The 16866-nt window shown below is 38.3% G+C and overlaps 1 long non-coding RNA gene across 1 annotated transcript; it reads left to right on the top strand.

The window, feature by feature from the left end:
• Positions 1-7823: 7823 nt before the first annotated feature.
• Positions 7824-11436, top strand: LOC308193433. The gene is made up of 3 exons (XR_013949627.1): positions 7824-7962; positions 8327-9491; positions 10384-11436. It is a non-coding gene; the product is annotated as an uncharacterized lncRNA (long non-coding RNA).
• The last annotated feature ends 5430 nt before the right edge of the window (positions 11437-16866 follow it).

The raw sequence follows: 16866 nt of genomic DNA, 5'->3' as shown, positions 1-16866 counted from the left end.
AATCTACAAGTAAGACACAAGACAGCTAAGCTAAAACAAAAAGCAACTGAACAATAGAATGAAAGAGAATATTCACTTTATGTCCTTGTCTTCCTTGAGACCTAAACTCAAATCCAGGCTTGGATCATAAAATAAAATGAGTTTGATCTTCTCATTTTGGCATCTGTTTGTGGAAACCAGAGTACTTCAATGGAGTTAACAGTCCCTGGTCAAGAGAAACATGAAGCTGAAAGGCCCCAAGTGTTCAAAGCAAGCAGATGGAGGGTGATCTGGGATAAATTGCATTCAGTCATTCTTCTCCTTGGGACCATATCTGACACATGCCAGCACAACTCATCTTTATTTCAGAGATGGCGTAATAGACCAAATAATTCTCAGGATGATAATTGGCTTTAAAATTATTAGCAGAACAGACCTAGCATTGACCATGAAATGGCAGCAGCTCCTCAAGAATATCTGAGAAATGAACACACATATTCTTTAGTAGCAATTTCTCTTTGGCATTTTTAAGGACTGAAAATTCTAGTTGTTCCTCATTTGGAAAATGTCTTAAAACATTATGGAATGAATCTAATTAAACAGACTGACTTTTGTGATTTGTGGTTTTTTGAGAAGAATAGGTTAATTTCATATTACACAACAGAGTACATTTAAATTTAATTTATGAAATTTTCTGTAATGTTGGCTTCATTTGGGAATCAAGAAAATAGATATTGCACTAAGGAAAGCAGAGAAGCTGTTCTTACCTTTTGTCTTTCCAGTGCTTCTAATCAATTTGCTGGAAACAGGGAATATTGACAGGTGCATTCGCAAAGCTCATCATCTTTCAAATCAAGATTTTTAGTCTCTTCAAGAGGTAGAATGGAACATGAAAGACCCCAGTCTCACTTAATTCAGCAAATCTCTTCTGCCTTCAGTGCCACAGAGCAACACATTAACTTTGCTGAATCACTTCACTTGGTGATAACAGATAAAGAAGTGTGGTCTTGGGAAAGGAAGAAATAACCCAATATTTGTTTCATATACTAAAGTATATGATCTAATCCCACAGTACCATCCATCTACTGGTCTTTTCCTTAAAAACATTTAGGGAAGTATGCATCCATTTTTAAATAGCAAGCTGGGGAACCAACTAGTTATGCTTCCTATTCATGTCAAGTAGGGTTTTGAAGTTAAATTAAAAATCCTTGTGTTTTGAAAATACAGCTGCGAGATTACTTTCTATAACATAGCCCAGTGGTACCTTCAGTGAATAAAGGGTGTGCCAAGTAATTTAATGAAATGCACAATACTTTAAATAGGATAGTAGCAATAGGTCTGAACTTTAAATTAAGCCTTTGAAAATACAATTAAGAGAACCGGGAATCAGAAATAATTCACAAAACAGTATTTTAAACATTGCATATAAAACAATTGAAGCTAGAATAGTATCAGCTTAAAAAGCACGCATTGTCCACTAACTTGCACAAGGTTTGTACTTCTTTCTATTTTTTTTTCCTTGCACCTTACAGGAGACTTGGAACAGAAAGAGAACAGGATCTGATTCAATTTTCACAGAGTAAAAGAAAACTAAAAGGTACAAAAACTGGAAGTACTTAATGTATTGGAAACATCCTATTGTTAAAGATTTGCCTAGAGAAATAGCTCTTTGTCCGTTCTCTCTTACAAAAGCTATAGGTGCTAGTAATATTTTCTTTGCCATTGCTGATAACTCTGAAGCGATGAGCACTTTCAACTATAACTGTATTTCCCATCCATCATTATTTTTCAAGCATTCCAGTTCAGTCAACCATTGACAACTGCTTATTTTTCCCCCAAGATGTGTTGTATCAACAGCTCAGTAAAGTCATCAAATGTTTTGCATGTTTTTAAAGGAAAAACAGTCCAAAAATGAGCATTTAATACTTTCCTTTGCTAATAAAAATAGAAAAGCTGGCTTTACAAAATGGAAGAATTATCATGAACTGTGATCTCTGCTCAATGTTTACCATTAGCTAGTAACAAACAGGTTTTCTTTTCAGCTATAACTCTTATTTGTGCAGGATAGATGAAGTAACTTTAAGCATAGCATTAAAATATTTCACTGATGAAATGGGGCTTTCCATCACAGTGTTCCGTCACAGTCCAACAGGTGTTCATTAGAATTAGCCAATGCTGGACATACACTGACTTTGAATAATTAATTTTCACTTCTAGATACTTAAGATTTCATCCTATCTGTGAGGGACATACTGATGAAGAAAACTTTATATCATATTATATGAATTAGACATCACTAATACTCAACCGTGAGGGACTGCAAGAAATGTTCCGCAGTACAAAGGATATTCTAAAATCAACAAGATTAATCAAAGAGAAATGGCATTTTCAGAGGAGAATGTGAGTGGAATGCTTCTGAATTCCCTGTCTAATGTCAGGAGGATTTTGAGATGTGGCCCAGAAATCAAACCATCTGAAGGGAGTTCTCAGTGAAACACATGGCTTCACATTATAGAGTTCAAGAATAGAAGGGAGCAAATACTGTGGTGGCTCTGGCATACTGTATTTAATAGGCCATTCAGAGTCTGACAGTTACTTCTCTGTGAGTCTTGTAAGTTGTGTTTGACTTTCAGAAGGACTTCCAGCCTTCATTTGAAGACTGCAGTACAATAAGAATTCAAGCACTTCCTTTGTTCCAATGGTTAATCAATCTCACTTTTAAGAATATTGTCTCATTTTAATTTTAACTTGTCTGTCTGCAACTCCCAGCCATTGGTTCAGTGTTCTGTATTTTTCCCCTGAAGATACTTATACATTCCAATGAAATTATCTCTCAGAGATGTGCAGTCTCTGTAGGGCATTTTACAGTTCTTTTCTGTACCACCATTCTAACATCCTTTTAAAAATGTTGATACCAGAGCAGTGCGTGGTACTCCTGTACCAGGCTCACCACTACTGTGTATAAGAATTAAAATCACTTTCCTGCTCCCATTTATTGCCCCCCAGACCCATTTATGAATCAAAAGACCTGCCAGCTCCCTGCTGTATAACACCAGCATATGTTTAGTTGCTTGCCCACTGTAAACCCAGATTGTCTTCCAACACTGCTTTTCAAGATATAGTACCCCATTCTGCATATATTCCTGATTTCCTTATTTCCTCTCCAGCTAAAAGATACTTTGTTTGGCAGTGTATGTCATAGAGCAGAACATTACTTTTATGAGTGAGGACATTATTACTATTACTTGGAGGTAGTAGACTTAACTAATGGCAGTTACCATTTACAGACTGATATCCTGGACATCACATGGACATCTGTGATCACATTGCTATTAGAACATTAGGAGATAGAAATATTACAAAGACCCAAAGACAAAGCAGTGATATAAAGACAGAGAAGAAAATATATATTCATGCATACACATACACAAACACACCAACAATGATATATTTTAATATTCATTATTATTTATTGATCTATGAATTTTAATTTTACTGTTTGGATAAGCTTAAATTAAAATTTCTTTTTTCATACATCTCAAAGTTCATCACACCTTCTACACTATACAGATGCTTACGTTTCACTGTAATTTTGTTTTCTATACAAAAAATAGATTAAAATTATATTATCTGTATAGCTGCTAGAGGTTCTGAATTCAAAATTCCATTTGCTCCCACTTATGCAGGCCTATGCATTTCTACAGCTTATCTTGGTGCTTTTGATAGTTCAATTCCTTCAAAGGTGAATTATTGCAAAGACATCACTGGCAAGGAGAGCTTTTTTGAACCTTCAGCCTGTGATACACTAACAGCACTTACAGCCTCTTAGTATTAGAAAAATGTTGAAGTAAAATAAATACCTTTTTTTTTTTTAAGCAATAAATTGGGAGGAGTGGAAATATTGTTACTTTTCTGTACTATTTGTTTGGCCTAAGAGTTTATTTACATTCCCTGGAATGGCTTTACCTCAGAGTAGGACAACTATATCAGATGATTTAGGACAACAGGCAGACATGAATTTAAACTGCAGTTTCAAGGCCCTTTTCTGTTGTGCTATATATTGTCCTGGGTATAACATTCACAATCCACAAATTTTGAGGTGAATCATTGAACCATAGAATGGTTTCAGTGGGGAGGGACCTTTAAAGATCATCTAGTCCAACCCCCCCGCCACGGTCAGGGACATATCTTTCACTAGAGCAGGTTGCTCAAAGTCTCATCCAACCTAGCCTTGAGCACCTCCAGGGACAGGGAACCCACAACTTTTCTGGGCAACCTGTGCCAGTGTCCCACCACCCTCAACATAATAAAAAGTTCTTCCTTATTTCCAATCTAAATCTACCCTCTTTCAGTTTAAAATTGTTGCCCCTTGTCCTGTCACTACAGGCTCTGGTAAAAATTCTTTCTCCATCTTTCTTATAAGTGCCCTTTACATATTGAAAGGATGCAGTAAGGTCTCCCTGGAGGCTTCTTTTCTCCAGGCTGAAGAACCCCTACTCTCTCAGCCTTTCTTCATAGGAGAGCTGTTCCAGCCTTCTGACAATTTTTGTGGCCCTCCTCTGGACAAGTTCTAACAGGTCCATGTCCTTCTTGTGCTGGGGGCTACAAACCTGAATGCAGTACTCCAAGTGCAATTTCATGAGAATACGGTGGAGGGGCGATAATCACCTCTTTTGACCAGCTGGCCATGCTTCTTTGTATGCAGCTCTGGATATGATTGGCTTTCTGGGCTGCAAGAACACATTTAAGATCCCTTCCAACCCAAACCATTCTATGATTTCCAGTTCATATCCAATTTTTCACCCATCAATACCTTCAAGTCATACTCCCTAGGGCTGCTCTCAATCCATTCATCACTTGGTCTGTATCGATTGGTGACTGCCCTCACTGAGATGCAGGACCTTGCACTTGGCCTTGTTCAAACTCATGATGTTCATATGTGCCCACTTATCAAGCCGGTCAAGGTCCCCCTGGATGGTCTTCCTTCCCTCTAATGTATCAACTGCATCACTCAGCTTGGTGTCATCCACAGACTTGATGAGGTTGCACTCAATGACACAGTCTAAGTCATTAATAAAGATATTAAACAGTACTGGTCCCAATACAGACACTTGAGGCACACCACTCATCACGTTTCTCCATTTGGACATTGAGCCATTGACTGTGACTCTTTGGATGTGACTATTCAGCCAATTCCTCATCCATCTAATGGTCCACCTTTCAAATCAATCTCTCCAATTTACAGGCAAGAATATTGTGGGGCACTGTATCAAAGGCTTTACAGAAGTCCAGGTAGATGACATCAGTTCTCTTTCCTCATCTACAGATGCAGTCACTCCACCAAAGAAGGCCACTAGATTAGTCAGGCACAATTTGTTCTTGGTGAAGCCATGTTGGCTGTCTCTAATCACCTCTCTGTCTTTCCTATCCTTCAACATAACTTCCAGGAGGATCTGCTCTATGATCTTACTGGGCACTGAGGTGAGGCTGACTGGTCTGTAACTCTCAGGGTCCTCCTTATTACCGTTTTAAAAATGGGTGTGATATTTTTTCCAGTCACTGGGGACTTTGCCTGACTGCTATGACATTTCAAATACCCTGTGGAGTAGGAACTACATCTGCCAGTTCCCTCAGGACCCTGGGTTGCATCTGGTCAGATGCCATGGACTTGCATATGTTCAGGTTCATCAGGTGGTTTCAAACCTGTTATTCTCTTCTTGCAGAGATCTTGACAAAGTAGAGTGCTGGGCAATCACCAGTCAAATGCAATTAAACAAGAGCAGGGGACATATTCTGTTCTGGGACAGGGCAACCCTGGATATATGTATAGACTGGGGAGTAAGAGACTGGAGAGCAGAAATCTGGGGGTTCTGGCTGATGGCAGGTTGAATATGAGTTAACAGTGTGCCCTGACAGCCAAAAGGGCCAACCATGTCCTACATCCAGAGACACAGAAAAAGGAAAATAAGTCAAAAATAATGAGTATCACTACAAGGTAACAACAGAAAACATCCCTACTAATTTGACAGAGGAAAATTCCTTGTGGACTCCAAATCTGCCAAGCCTGATAGAGCCATTTCATAATTCTCATATCCTGCTTCAGAGAAAGAAAGAAAGATTTATTTAATTGGGTTTTTTTTGACTGTTTGTTTGTTTTGTAAGAAAGCCAACCGACCTTCTTAATCAGACCAGCATATTGTTATATTGAATGAATACATAAAGTTGTGATTTTTGGCACAGCTGGAAGAACCTGACAAGTAAGTAAACATCACTGTGAATGCTAAGTCTATGTCTTACATGTCAGGGACGCAGACATTGGCTTTGCTTGTACTAAAATCAAAAGCAGAGGTTTTGATGAGTACAGCATATATCCAACCCCAAAGCCACTGCAGCAGTGTGAAGACTTAATGTTGCACAGCTCCAGGTGCTCAGGGAGCTCTGCAATACCTCCTCTCAACAGCACAGACCCACCCTCAGGTCATCACTGTTCTTTAACCTAGGAAAGTGCTGTCATTGTTTAAAGTTTACAATCTGAAATACATGCTAAAAATTGAGTATAAAAATGTAAAACTCAGGACACAGCTAGATGTACCTAACACAATATATCAGAATTTCTGTATAAATAAATACAACCCATTGCAAGCTAATTCTCTCCTCTCACATTCTTTATGGTCAGTTATTTACCTCCACAGCTAATGCCCAACAGATCTTTCCCTTCAGGAAAACTGGAGCTGTCTGAAAAGCAGAAAACATTTGGCAGAAATAACCATAATGAAGATAAGTGTTAACACAACATGCTAAACTCAGTCCAGGACACAGGCTTTCAAACTGTTATTTCCAGCTTGCAGTTGAGAAACTGTTTCAGACAACATAAAAAGCTGTATCTAACACTTTCTGACAGTGCCATATTGGCTGGGACTTGCACAAAAAGGAGGTGTACATGAAAAGGCAAGGATGATTTAACCTTCATTGCTACAAAAACTACTGAGCTATCAAAATAATCAGAAAATTAAAAACCAAAGTACTGAGAGAAACCAGCCAGCTTATCTTCCAGCAGCTTCAGCTGGAAGATCAATGGGATCTTGACAGGATTGGTATCATCAGCCCTTTACAGCTATTCAGATGTTTGTTTAAAGTGAATTAAAGAAAGCCAAGCTTTAAGAGAGAAAACAGAAATAGTGATAATAGAACAACTCAATCAAGTGAACAAAACCCTGTTATAGTCCACAGAGAGTCCAGAACAGAAAGGTGTGCACTTACCATTGATCAGGACAAATGCAAGCCAGAGAATAAAGGTTAAATAAAGCAATAAGAAGGGTACCAAAAGCCACTGAAAATGACATGAAAAAGGACAAGCTGTAAACTGGCACAGACCTTTAAAAGAGCGCTGTCCGAACTTTGTCTAGCTGATGTGTATATTGATAGCAAGCAGAGAGCTAATCTGCATGTAACAGAGGGGAATTCAGCCTTCCTCCTTCCTTTCTGCTGGAAAAAAAAAAAACAGTATTGATTTAAAATTGGTGTTACATGACATGAAAAAAAAAAACACAGCAAAAAGATCTTTCAAATTCAGTATCTCAAGGCCTGAATACCAGTCTGTGCCTCTATCAATTATTTTCACAGTGTTGTACTTCCACAGCCTGCAGCAGGGGCAAAACCTGCCTCTAGGGGTAGGTACCAAGAGATCTGGATAATTGGGTTGCAAGAGTTTGCAGGTGCTGTCCCTCACTTTGCACAATTAATTCCTCATCATGGATATTTTATTTGTTTCAGTTGTGCAGGCATACTCACAGCTTTAACTCTGAAACATGCAATCAGAATGAGCAGTGTGAGGAGTTATATAGTGTGCTGCTATGCACCAGTTACAAAACTAAGATGAGCCGATGAAAAATAAATAATATAGTTGTTCACAGGTTCTGATCGACCTTATTCCTCAGCAGGGCATTTGTGAGCTGGAGGAAGATTTCAGTGCCTAAGACAAAGGTGTTAAAAATAGAATAGAGAAAGCTACAGACAAGGGGAGCCTAGCTGGTGGAGTATGCTTAGTGGCATACAAAGAAAGAAGCCTTTAAGCTAATGCAGATGCCTTACTGCTAACTCTCAGTTTTTGTTTTATTCATAATGGCATCATTTTTTTTTTTTGGGGGGGGGGGGGGGGTTGGAATTTTCTGAAAAGAAAGGAAAAAACAGAAAGTTGCTTGGGAAGTACCATTCCTCAAAAGCAAAGTCTTTCATAAGAACTGGCTACTGCAATGGGTGTCTGTCAGATTTTGACCAGGGTCCTATCAGACATCTGTCTGACCTCATGCTATTTTCTTACTATGGTAACTCTTCCCTGTGTTTTCAGATCTCCAGAAGTTGAATATCTTGGAAGTTGGCAGCACGAAAAGCTAACTTGTCCCACCACCAAGTTCCAGCTCTTTCAGCTGAGGCTCAAATTTTCCTCCCTACACGTGAAATGGAGTATCATTTTCAAAGCTAATTTTTACATAATCTAGAGTCCATCAACAGAATAGTTAAGAAAGTTCTTCCTTTTTTTTTTTTTTTTCAAAAAAGAAACATGTGGAGGCTTTAGGAGACAGAGAGAAAAATATTTTGGCTTATTTTCTCACTCTTCTAAATTTTTGCAGGAAGAATGTCCCAAGTTTGCTCCCCCTCCTAGCTTTCCCTTTATTTTGCTGCATGGAATGTAGTTATATTTAATTCTGTGTAATCAAATTTTATATGGGAAGTCATATCATTATATAACAGATATTTAAGATACCTTTTCATATAAATATGCTAAATGCTCTGGAATCACCATATTCATAGCAGCTTTAGTCACAGCTGGTAATATTAATTGCTCTAATTTCTGCTTCCATTTCTCTCTCTCATCTTTTATTTTGTGCTTACTCCTTTTTGGAGATAAAATTTTGCATTCAAAGTAATGTAACATTTCAAAAGGAAAGAGCAGTTGAAAACATGGTTAAGACCTTCAGCTTACTTACTACACCAACATCAGAATCAAGCTGTACTCCAGAGAAGTTTGGTGAATGTATTTGCAGCTGCAGATTATGACCTTTTACAGTTTGCACACCCTAGAAGAGAAAACAGATGCAGTAAATAAGCCTCTGAAAAGGAAAATTCCTTTGGACATTGCTCAACTATGACCACTTGAAAAAAACATTTTTTGTGTTGCTTTGGCTGTAAGAGATAATTTATAAGCTGCATCCTAGGAGAAGAGCCGTCACTTCTGTCTCTTGCATTGCCACAAACACATGAATCTGTTGGGACACAGGAACACCGTTGTGAGCAGAAGGCAGACAGCATCAACAGTGGAAATATATCATACATAAAAGTGAAATGCACACAAAAGAGCTATAAATCAGAAAACAAATTAGCAACAAAAACAGGCAGTTTGTCAATATCCATCATCACAGGAGCTGGGGAGGCATTAGACCTGCAATGTGTTGCTCTGATTCAGCAAACCTGCAAGTCCCTGATGGCTCTCATTTGATGGTCAGCACATATAGGTACGATAGTTCTCCAACATGCAAATGAACTCTGAGGAGACTGTTCCTGTGCATGGAGTTAGTACCCTGCATTTTTTTTCCTTTAGTGGAAAGGAAACTTGAGGCATTTATAAATGGCCTCATTCCATCTATCTGATGTAACTAATGCCCCAGCTTTTTATTACCTGAATTTCCAGGTGATAAAATTTATTGCTCTCTGAGGCTAGACAAAGAAACTGATGTGAGCGTATTCATGTACATATGCAGATGTATGTGAGGAGAGGAAAAAAGACAGTATAGCATAAGAAAAAGGGCCACTAGATTTCATAATCTTTTTTTTTTCTTTTCCTCAGAAGCACATCATTTGAAATGATTTGCCTAATTCTTATATATTTACATAGCAATGAATTTTATTATTCTATATAGGAAATCACAGGGTGGAAATGAAAATAACAATCCCTTGTTACAAATATAATTAACTGATGAACAATAGCTAAGGAGAAAAAAAAAAAGAAAAAAAGAAATGCTTGGAACAGCAGGGTATCAGCTACTTGGTAGTAAGTAAGTGATTATTTTATTCTATAACATCCTGGACCATGAAGAAAGCTGGTCTCCAATGCTACAGTTAACTTCATCATTTTCTGTCTATAAAATCCAATAGCAAAAATGACTACTGATGCATTTTATAAATTGAACATTACAAAGGAAGTTATTTGAAATGCAAGAGATGAGTATGTTCTCACTTCATCTCAAGTTTTGAGAGAAATGACATTGCTAAAAACAGGCCAAAAGACTAGCTATCTCTAATATTTTAAGAAGAAAATGTTAAATCTATTAATATATTAAAATATGGTTCATTTGGGGATCTATTTTTTTTCTGAAGTAGCATTTATATATATCTTTTTTTTTTCAGAATGAAGAACACAGACTTTCTTATGTGTTTATGTATACACAGACATGTATATGTGGGAAAGAAACTTTTCTTCATTGTTTACTCAAGACACAACACTGTGACCAAACACTGGAATTACTCCAAAGGTGTGAGACAATTCAGACAGTTCCTGTATACGTAAAATTAAAAGATATTTACATTAGTCTTCTATCCAAATATTAAAAGGGTTTTTTTGTCAAGCAGATATGGGCATATCTTCACATATAAAAATATTCTGAAGGGTCCAAGACTTTCAAAAATAATTTCATTTACCGGGGCTGTTCACTGTGGTTTTAACTGCTTAACTACAATAATGAAAAAGATAATGCAATTTTTGTGGGCTTGTTTGTGTGTGTTGTCACCAACCCATTACCCACCCCCTTGACATGAACAAAGGAGAAAATGAGAAAATGTTGCTGTGGTATTGTACAGATCTAGCCAGCACATCTTCTCAAAAAAAGAGGTAGAACTAGAAAAGCAAAGAGAAGGTGGCAAGAATGAACAAAGTTACTGAACAGTTCCTGGATGAGGAGGAAGAAAACTCATCAGAGGTTCAGCTGCATAAGCAACATTTGTGGGGAGGGGTGGGTTATGCTACAGGCCTATGAAGTCATGATTGTCACAAAAGAGATAACAGTGAGTAAATATTCCATGAAATAAGCACTCATTAATTTACAGGCACTAATAACTTTAACAAAAAATGCAAACCTAAACGATGAACTCATTGCTACGATCTGATGAAAGACAGTGTTATGTGTTGAAAGACAGTTTGGCAGAAGAAATATGCATCAGTTATTATTAACCACAGAATTATGAATACAACAGATTAACAGGAGTTGGAAAGGCTCATGGGAAGAAGCTTCACTAAATACTTGCCCTCTTCAGAAACCCTTTACCTACATCTGTGCTGCCAGCTTCACTCTCATGGGAGACACTAATCTCAGCAGACTTTCAGTGTAATCCAGTACAGCCAAATACACATCCTAACTGTATGGCTTTAGACTTTATTTGGAGAATTTTGACAGTGTATTTTAGGCAAACAGGCCATTTTATTTTATTTTATTTTATTTTTATTATTTTATTTTATTTTATTTTATAGCAGTGCATGCCAAAAGGAAAACCTGATATTCCCATACCAATATTTGGGGATTGTTCTGTATGATCTGTGGCTGCCTTCTGCTATTACCTGCAGTGGTTGTTCACTGGTGGGAATATCCTCTGAAGCCATCTACTGTTCATTTTAAGAACACCCAAAACCCAGAATATCTGAGTTTGAGTCAGTATTTACAAATCAGACCTTGTTTTCTGTTAAAAAGTTTCCCACAAGATTTCTTCACCAGATGGTGGAAAAGTTTCACATTATTAATGCCATCCAATTCTATTAGAAATAGTGGATTTGTTATCTAGGACAAAGAGAAAATTTATAATCTCCATCTGTATAAAGTGTTTGATTCTGAAAAAAATTTTACATAAGCAATGAAATCAGGTAAGTCTACTCAACAATTATTGCAGAATCTGAGCATGGTATAACAGACATCTACTTCTAAAGCCATTAAAAGTTTTTCCTTCTTTATTTTCAAACCCCAAAAATGTAGACATATAATGGAACTTAACAATTTAGGCTGCATTGAATACAAAATCATACCACCATTTACAAAATAGATTTCTTTTCTGTATCATTCAGAACTATCCCTAAGAAATCTGCTTGTTTTGTAACTGTGGGAAATGTCACAAACACAAAATACTGGTCTTTTTCATCCAAGAGATATTGATATTAATATTTAATCTGTATGAGGCAAGGCATTTTCATCTATATTTCATTTCACATTTAGATTCAGAGTCTCCTGTTTTACAGAACCCATCTGCATCTCTATCAGTCTTTTTAAAATGTTCAGTGGGCAGAATCCTCCTCTCTGATTTATACCTTGATCAAGCTGAGTAGAACAAATGCATGCATTTTGGAGAGCAGCTGCATATACTGAGTCTCTGACAGATGCTGAGGTTTCCAGTTCCTATCAATTGTACTATTGTATCCATTTTGTTTTTTGTATAGCATCAACTTGAGAACATGGGCTAACTGAGGCACAGAAAAAATAAAAGCTGTAAAGAACAGGGTCTGAAGTAAAAAAAAAATAAAAATCTTCCAATGCTACAGAAAAGAACATTTAATACACTATGGATGTAAATTTGTATTTTTAAAAGATAGAGAAAAAAAGAAAAAAAAAAGGGTTTTTTTCTGGTATTTTGGAGCCAATAAAAACAAATAAAATGTTTGAAACCTACCATCCCAAATGCTCTGTCCCTCAGGCACATAAGTAAGTACCTCACACTTGCTCAGTTTATAGGTGAGCCTAGTTCATTCTACTTCCAGAAAATCTAAAGGTAACATATTCAAGCTACCCACCTAAATAGACGTTTAAATCTCTACCTAGACACCTAAGCAACTGTGTTTTAGAATGCATAAAATAACTACGGCTACACTAAAACTTAATAGATGCCATTACCATCATTAACTATTTTACAGATTTTTTACAGATGCTTTATGAGACAGACTCTGCAAGTGTGTTTATGCTGCAGATTCAGCCACCAGCTACCTTCTTAAAGCCCTGATTTGCATTTTGTCCTGGCCAGACAGCAAAGACCGCACGTTTTTCAGTTTTTCTACTGAATAGTCCTCAACTGCTAGCCATGAGGAGACATAAAATAAGGTCAATTTGTTGTCAAACCAAGCAAGTGCAGAAGAGAAGGTGGCATTATTTATTTGAAGTACAGGTGTTTCCTCTGGTTTTACTTCAGTTTTCCTTCCTGCTCTGTTTACACCAAGCATCCTGAATTTCTCTGTATTTCTTGCTTTCCACAACATAACAATGTCTGAGACCATTTAAAGTCACTGCAATGTTAATGCTAGTGACAAGACCAGCACCATTAAAGAGGGACTGCATTTTTACTGTTCAGTCCCCACTGAAGCATCCCAGCTGCCCACTTACCAAATCACAACCATGTCAATAGATAAGCTGATGGCTGCCTGGAGCTCCCTGTGAGTAGCCCACATAGGTGGATGCCTATGCCAGTAGTCTTCAGAGGTAAACAGAAATGAGACCAACTACCTTTGAGCAACATTGTATATACCAGCTCGCACATAATTTATCAAAACAGGATTTCTCCACCATTATTCTGAAAGGAGATCACCCTCCCACTGGAGTGATATGGCAGGGGTGTCTCAGAGATATTAACTTCTTGTCATGGTTTTGGCTGGGGCAGAGTTAATTGTCTTCGTAGAGGCTCACACAGTGCTGTGCTTTAGATTTGTGATGAAAATAGGGGTGATACCAGAGGGATGTTTCAGTCACTGCAGAGCAGTGCTCGCACAGAGCCAAGGCCTCTCCTGCTCCTGGTGCTGCCCGGCCAGCAAGGGGCTGGGGGTGCCTCAGGAGCTGGGAGGGGACACGGCCAGGACAGCTGGCCCAGGCTGCCCACAGGGATGTCCCACACCCTGTGGTGCCGTGCTCAGCGACAGCAGCTGGGGGAAAGGAGGCGGCAGGGGGGATGCTGGGGTGATGGCGTTTGTCTTCCCAAGGAGCCATGTCGCGGGGTGAGCCCTGCTCTCCTGGAGGTGGTTGAACCCCTGCCTGCCGATGGGAAGCAGCAAGTGGATTCCTTGTTCTGCTGTGCTCGTGTGTGGCTTTTGCCATGCCTAGCAAGCTGTCTTGGTCTTGATCCATGAGGTCTGGCACTTTTACCCCTCCAGTTCTCTCCCCCATCCCAGCTGGGGGCAGTGGGCAAGCGGCTGTGTGGGGCTGAGCTGCCTGATGGGGTTAAACCACAACACTTCTCATGCTGTAGATGCTGACTGCACAGAGATGACATACTCACAGTGTAAAGTCTTTGGGGAACAAGTATCTTTCTGGTTATGTCTGCATACTAACTTTTCAGTTCATGGGTAGAGCATCTAGAAATACTCATAATAAAAATAATCACTAATAAAACAATAGCAGTGCACTAAAATATGTAACCATAACTCTGCTCGGGATTTTTACTTTATTCCTACTGTATTGATATATTTGTCTGTAAGTACTGGAGTGCAGTAACACAATGTATTTAAATCACGCTTATTATGGCATACCTATTCAACTTAAGCATCTTGGGAAATCTCTCTTTGGACCTTTCAACACTAAATTGATTTCAATGAAAAATAATTCCTTTACTCTTTCAGAAAATAAATGTTTTAGAGTGAAATAACATTTCAATATTTCAACCTCTGCAAATTAGAACCTTGTATATTGTATAGCATATGATTGTTCCTGATAGTATTACAGTAAAGATGGCTTCTGCTAACCATGAACTCATGGGCCATACAACAGCTGACAAAGGCTCTTGAAGAACAGCTATGGGTTTGGACTGTGAGTTTGCCAACTTAGGGCTTAAATAAGTGGGCAGCACCCCTCTAACAGAACATGTTATATTTTCCACGGCACAGTTTTGAATGTATAAGAGGGTTAGGATAGACTTAGCCTGAGCGGAGCTCTGCTCTACAAATACTGCAGCTTGGTGGGGCACTTAATTCACGAAGTACTACACAAGGTAAATGAGGGCTTCCAAAGCTTATTTCTACAAGTACAAATAAGCATGAGAGCTTGTTTTTCTTTGATGTGAGAATATTGATTAGATTCACAGAAAATGTCAAGGAATCAACTTCACAAAAAACTGTTATGCAGAATGCTCTGGGGAACTTCAGTTTCACAATGAGTCTGAAGTAACACAGACAGCAATGGGGAAAAAGAATTTCCCTACTAGAGTTCTCAAGTTACATCATATTCTCCCAACATCTTTACATATATACTTGTTAAATAGAAGAAATCATGTGATGAATGCAGAGAGGTATTTTCTCCAGTATTTAAAAAGAAATCAATAATGAATTGCAGTGGAAAAAGAAAAGGGTGATGTATACCTGGGGAAAATAAATGTTCCTCCCGTGCATTCACATTATGAACCATGCTTTTCTGCATGTGTCACAGCAAAATTATAAAATTGCAATTTTTCTGCTGTAGCTAAGGTAGGTGAGCCAGGAGTTAAATAAGCAGAAAAGGTTTTAAGAAATATATGGTGTACTTTCCAACATTTAAAAGCACTTCCTGGCACAGCTCTGAGAAGTAATTTAGAGACTGTTTGTTGCCCAAGGGAAGAGGACAGTTCAGGGGAACTTTATATAAGTTTAATATAAGTAACTAATTTTTCAAGGCCTCAGAAAGGTTAGCAGTGTTTCAGCTAAGCAGCCTGAAGCCACAAAAGCAGCAACCCACAACTGCCTTCCTACAGCACAATGTTACATATAGGTTGGCCTCCGACTTCAACTGATTTTGTCTTTATTCAAGTTTGTGTACTTCATCATCATCACTTCTTATGAGCATCTGTTAATTCTTCCTCATCCCACTTACCAGAACCTTAAACATCCTGAACCCTCTTTTACTATGTTCATCCCGGGTAACGCATCTTCTTTCTGCTTGTTACTCTGGAAACTTGCAGCATCTAGGTGTGTGTATGGCAGAGGATCCCAGCGGCAACAACGGTAGCAAAGCAGGCAGTGACCACCAGTCCCATGCATGTTGAGTGTACCTAATTCCTCACACACCAGCTTTTCCCTTAGGTCACTGGGGCCATACAGAAATCATTCCTATTGACAGCCCACAGACATGGCCAGGGCATCTGTTCCTGAAGTGACTATATGCTTGGAAATATTTAGGCATAGTCATGCCTAAATCATGAGTTCCTTTGGAAAGGTAAGGAGCACTTATATTTTCCAATGAAAGTAGAAGCTGTGAGCAAACTAGAAAAAGCTACACTGCAGTATAGAGGTTTGTCCTACTAATTTTCCTTGGTCTCCCCAAACAAACCAGTTCTAGTAACGGAAATCCCCCATAATGGATCCATGGATCTAAAGGTCACAGTTTGCAGTTCTGTAGCAATTTATATGCCATAACATCATCAAAACAAGGAAAAGGATCATGGTATAGACAAATTCTTTTTAAAAATTTCTAGCACACAGGTTTTTGATATTTTCATGGGTTCGTTATGTGATACAATATTTGACATAATGGATAGGCAAGAAAACTAACACAATAATTTTTCGTAATGTATGATGTTTTCTGTTGACCTTATTTGCCCATTATTTTTCTCCAGACTGCTCCAAAATGCCACAGCATATCAGTTTACCCAGATGGGACAACAACTATTTTTAATGCATAAGAAAATAATGTCCAAAAAACTTTACTGATCTGGGGGGGAGGGGTGAGAGAGATGAGTGGTGACGCACAGCAATGCATTAGGTTGAAGTCACACTGATGTTTACCCCAAGCATTAAGTTGTCTGTGTTCTGAGGAATTTAACATTACATCCTGACCTAACCTTTCTGCCACATGTTTGACATCAGCCAAAAGGGTCATGATCAACAATTTTGTCAATAATTTC

This window comes from Anser brachyrhynchus (genome assembly GCF_964034855.1).
Source record: "Anser brachyrhynchus genome assembly, chromosome: 3".
Lineage (NCBI taxonomy): Eukaryota > Metazoa > Chordata > Aves > Anseriformes > Anatidae > Anser > Anser brachyrhynchus.
The sequence above is the reverse complement of the archived record's forward strand: the minus strand, read 5'-3'. Positions and strand labels throughout refer to the sequence as shown.